The sequence below is a fragment of the Acartia tonsa genome, chromosome 7 (genome assembly GCF_053477335.1).
Source record: "Acartia tonsa isolate MP-2025a chromosome 7, ASM5347733v1, whole genome shotgun sequence".
Classification (NCBI taxonomy): Eukaryota; Metazoa; Arthropoda; class Copepoda; order Calanoida; family Acartiidae; genus Acartia; species Acartia tonsa.
The window spans coordinates 27,894,455-27,900,296 of NC_137266.1; the positions used below are offsets into that span (position 1 = coordinate 27,894,455).

Below are 5,842 nucleotides of genomic sequence, written 5' to 3' on the forward strand. Positions count from 1 at the left end.
TCTATCTATCTATCTATCTATCTATCTATCTATCTATCTATCTATCTATCTATCTATCTATCTATCTATCTATCTATCTATCTATCTATCTATCTATCTATCTATCTATCTATCTATCTATCTATCTATCTATCTATCTATCTATCTATCTATCTATCTATCTATCTATCTATCTATCTATCTATCTATCTATCTATCTATCTATCTATCTATATATCTATCTATCTATCTATCTATCTATCTATATATCTATCTATCTATCTATCTATCTATGTATCTATCTATCTATCTATCTATCTATCTATCTATCTATCTATCTATATATCTATATATCTATCTATCTATCTATCTATCTATCTATCTATCTAACTATGTATCTATCTATCTATCTATTTATATATCTATTTATCTATCTAACTATGAACATAATTGAACAGAGAAAGCTGAACAGTGAACATTCATTTTTCTATATTCTCGACTCGGCTCATGTATTTGTGATTAAATAGATAGGTAAGCAATTTTTACATTAAACAATCAAATATATATAATACATATATATTTCATACATACTGACTAAAAAAGAAAGATAATACACATAACAATTCCCACTACTCAATAAGCATGGATCAAAAACTCGAAAATTTAAAAACTAAATTGATAAAAGATTCATCCGATTTTGTACATGTAAACGACAGACAAAAATTCACTGAAAAAATGACAAAATTACTCAATATTGAGCTTGAAAAACTCAAGATAGAATTGGGGGTACTACCTAAAATACAACGAGAATTCGCTAAATCGAAAAACTGCTTCTTCTTAGCCACCCAAAATGATTAAAATACAGAGGAAATTGACAACATAGTTAGGGACATCCTTAATGATGGACTTGAAAAAAAAACGGACGGAAAAACAGACACAAAAAAAGAGATTGAAAAATCTTTCCCAAAAATGATCAACAACCCACCCGTTAAGATTCCCATGGGCGGAAAGACGGACAAGAAAGAGAAGAAAAAAGCAGGTTGTCTCTACAAAATCTCTTTTACTAACAATAAGTTCAATCTTTCAGATGATACAGGCTATTATCCAGCTGAAATCTTTCTGATGGGTCTTGCAAGCTTTAACAAGAACAAGGAGAAACAAGATTTTGTCCAGGTAACTAGAGAGATACCCCACTGTGCTAAACAGCACGTAACAAAGCTTAATGAAATAGCGTACAAATTACGAAAAAAGAACTATAAAACGAGACAAAACATAGACTTCAAAACATATAGATACACATTAGAAATTAAAAAAGCGGGCGAAAATTGGCAACCACTAACTGAAGTTGCAAATGCTTTCAAAACCATCAAAAAAGATTGGGAAGAAGCAATCAAAATACCCTATATACCATATGAAAGAAAAAAAGACAATTAAATATAGAAACTAAAAAGTAAAACATGATTGTTACTAATTATTATTTTCTTACCCTTCATGAATATTATCTTCCTTGTTAAACAAGAGCAAATTCTCTCTCTATACCGTCTTCCTCGCAAATAGAAAGCAAAAAATTGTTTCTCTATGATGACGTAATCCTATATTCACTAAAAAAAATATTTATTTCAGGCCAGTAACATTGATACCACCAAAAACAACAGTATTGTTAAAAACAGCAAGAACAAGGATTAACTGCTAACATCAAAGAGGTAACTAGCAAATTTGAACTTTGATACTATACAATAAATAAATCTTCTATTACACACTTATAATAATCTAACATTCTATATGACTTACAAACCCTATGAAATTAACTAACAGTTTTATTATCCAACTAGAAAAAAGATACTACTGAACACAGCTAATATTGTTTACTTATATTTTAGCCGACACCAGCTGTAGAACTACACCACCCTATAAGACAACAACTATTTTGGTCTTCTTCACCACTCTACTGAAAGGTAACTTTCATAAGAATAATTAAATGATTAATTTAACTAAGTTAAAATATTACCTTAAAAATTATAAAACTCGCTGACTTAAAACTTATGAAACTCCTATCTTTAAAAATGAATAAAATTATGCTGAATGATTAACTCTAGCCAAAATTAACAACATGCATATTAGTTAACCACACTATAAAAAAATATATTCATTACTTATACTTATATTTCAGCCGGTAGAACCACACCACCTTTTAAGACAAACTGTTTTGGTCTTTTTCAACACTCTACTGAAAGGTAACTTTCGAAAAATTAAATGATAATTTAACAGTCCACTAAGTTAAAATATTACCTTAAAAAAATAGGAACTCGCTGACTTAAAACTTATAAAATTCCTACTATTAAAAATGAATAAAGATTTGCTGACTGAGTAATTCAAGCTAAAATTAACAACTTCACACTAGATAACCACATTATAATAAATATAATCATTTATTTTATATTTCAGCCGACACCCACCAGTAGAACACCGCCTTTTTAAGACAAACTGAAGACCATTACTGACTAGCTGAACTATCAACAAGGGCTAATTAAAAATTAAAAGATACTTGATGAATTATCCATAACCATTGATTAGTAACATTCATGATTCATGATATATAACAATATTAAAATGCAAGTAAAAATACTAGCTATGATTTATAAATTGTTTTTTTTTATGCACTGTACATAAATAAAATACTACAATTTTGTAATTGCTAAATATAGTAATATTTTTTCTAATCTGTATTTATCTAGCGTTACTTTTTTTTATGATTGTTATGATTGTATCTCAGACAAGAAAAAAATTCACATACACAGTATGGAAATGTTAATTAATGCATTGATTGTCAACCAAACTAAATATGTTATTAATAAATTATTACATTAATCTTGATCATATTTTACTTAAAATAAACGAACTATGAACTATAAGAGTAACAAAAATAACAAGCTTAATACAAGCATAAACACAACAGTATCTCAATAAAATTTCTATTCTTAAGTAGATCTTTAAGAGTGACAAAAATAACAAGCACAAATCTTTAAGTAACATAACCAAATATATCTAGTACTAAATTACATTAATCTCGATTATAGTTCTTACTTAATGTTCAAACAGACTGTGACAATACAACAGTATCCATTGATAAAAAAAAAAAATCATAAGCTAACTTGCCAAAAAACTAATATTGCTCTTGCTATCCTTACTATGAGTAAATAGCATAACACTCGCAAAATGTAAAAAAAAGAAAATAGTTCAATCCTAAACTATTAAGCAGCAACCCGATTCAATCTTTTCTTTTCATGTAGACTTAAGAGTGTCAAAAAAAAACAAGCAATAAGCTATTAGTTTCACGAGTAAATTAAGATGCATGCAAATGATAAAAAAGAATATAGTAAGCCAATATTTATTAAGCAGCAATATGAATAAAATTCTAAGAGTGGCAAGAATAACAAGCACAAAATTTAAAGAACCAACATAAAATATCACTCTCGAATTTCCTTGATGTATCAAGGAGCATAGTGTGATACACAATAACATACATGGATGTATCCAGAAGCATAATATGATACACAATAAGATACATGGATGTATCCAGAAGCATAGTGTGATACACAATATCATGGAGATGCGACATCTAAATTTCAAAATTCTTTGAACGTACAGACAAGATTCTTATAGAAATGCTTCGCATCTAGTTCACTTTATTTATACCCTCTATAAATTAACACAATATAAGACTTTAGTCTAATTATTGATTGACAGTTTATAGCAATTATCTCGCGCACTTCAGGGCATAAGACACAGATAATATGGTCAGCCCTCAGGCAGTTTTAATGTATTTTTATCTTAACTACTACTTTAATAGTAATTACAACTGAAAATTTTATTAATGGCATTAATTATCAACACATAACCAGTATATTAGTAAAAAAAAAAACTACTTCTTGAAAGTATACATGAGTAATTATATACTCAAAATCTTATCAGCAACAGATAATAAATTTCAACACTTTCAAATACTTACTTACTGTAATATATATGTTTAATAAAATGTGATAAATTATTAAATTGCTTACCGTTTCCTAGTTTATTCATAAATATATTCTCCTATGGAGACCATTTTCATAATTATCCTCAAGACGGGGGGGATAAAGGCAGAAAGGAAGGCTACAAAAACTAAAAAAAATATAAAATTTAAACATGAATGACATTAGTAATAATGTACAAGGATTACCAACTAATTTCCAACAAATAACTATAAATATCAATAATACTGAATCCAGTTATGTTGATTGCTCTCACATCAAAAACCTAAAACACTTCAGCATAGCTCATCAAAACATTAGGAGCATTGACAAAAATTCAAATAATTTTCTATATATACTAAATGAATTAAACTCTAACATAGATATAATATGCTTCACAGAAGTATGGGGTAACATTAATAACCTTATCATTCCTGGATACCACGAACCAGCAACATTACTTAGAAAAAACAAAAGAGGGGGGGGGGGTTAGCATATACTGCAAAGATTACATAAACTTTAAAGTTATAAAAGAAATGACAGTTATAAAGGGTCATATTGAATTCCTAACCATCGAATATAAAACAAAAAACAAAACCAATATCCTTTCAACTCTCTACAGACCCCCTTCACAATGTACACATGACATCGAAAACTGCATTAAAGATATTAAACTGCTCTTGGAATATAAGGACACACATTTCCCAAACACTAACTATGATATACTTGGAGATCTAAACATGGACATCCTTAAATATAACACTATGGAAAGTATTAGAAAATTCTACCAGACCTTTGAAAATCAAAACATAATACCCCTAATCAACAGACCCACTAGAGTCACTAATAACACTGCTTCTATCATTGATAATATACTATCAAATAATTATAATAACAGTAAAAACTATATCATATGCAACTCAATTACTGACCACTTCTTAATCATTAAATCCATTCAAAAAACAGATATCACCTACAAAAATACTACCAACACTTATCACCGCAGAAAATTTAACACTGACAACATAAACCACTTCTCAAATAAAATAATCAATGAAGACTGGTCGCACATTCTCAATACAAACAACACAATTGACAAATGGAATAAATTTTTCAATAAAATAGACAATATATTTAATGAATCATTCCCAAACAAAAAATACACCTTAAAAAAAGATAAAAAAAAAGACACCAATGCTTCGCCATGGATAGATGACGAGATTAAGAAACTATTCAAAATTGAAAGGAAATTATACCTTAAAAAACTTAAAAGTAAACTACCTTTACATAACACACAACACGTAGAGTTTAAAAAAGAGCTACAATCCAAAATTAGGAAAGCTAAAATTAAATACTATGAAAATGAATTCAAAAAAACTAAACACGACTCCAAAGCTATGTGGAGATCAATCAACAAAGCCACAAACAGACACACTAATAACAAAAAAAATACTAAACCTGACAAAATAATAATTAACAATAAAGAACTAACTGAAGATATCGACATTGCTACAGAGCTAAACAAATTCTTTAACGGAATTGGTACAGAGCTATCAAATAAAATTCATACAGACAATACAAAACAACAAGAATACATAAACAACATACATGAACAAAACACTAGGTTCAAATTCAAAAACATAACAGCTGATGATATAACAAAAATAAATAAGACACTAAAACCTAAACTATCTGCAGGACCAGATGGAATCCCAAGTGTCATAATCAAAACCATCTTACAAAAAATACCCAGAGTAATAGCTAATATAATAAACAGCTCACTACATTCAGGTATTGTTCACAACAGATTAAAAGCAGCAATCATCGTTGCAATCTACAAAAAAGGCAGCAAA

General features: G+C 28.4%; 1 long non-coding RNA gene across 2 annotated transcripts; it reads left to right on the forward strand.

Moving 5' to 3' along the window:
- Positions 1 to 426: 426 nt before the first annotated feature.
- On the forward strand, positions 427 to 2,853 carry LOC145325193 (uncharacterized). 2 transcript variants are annotated; one of them, XR_013881411.1, is made up of 6 exons: positions 427 to 510; positions 1,067 to 1,152; positions 1,603 to 1,682; positions 1,860 to 1,934; positions 2,150 to 2,213; positions 2,425 to 2,853. It is a non-coding gene; the product is annotated as an uncharacterized LOC145325193 (long non-coding RNA). The 2 variants fall into 2 exon arrangements; XR_013881410.1 differs by lacking the exon at positions 427 to 510 and having other exon boundaries at positions 534 to 1,152.
- The last annotated feature ends 2,989 nt before the right edge of the window (positions 2,854 to 5,842 follow it).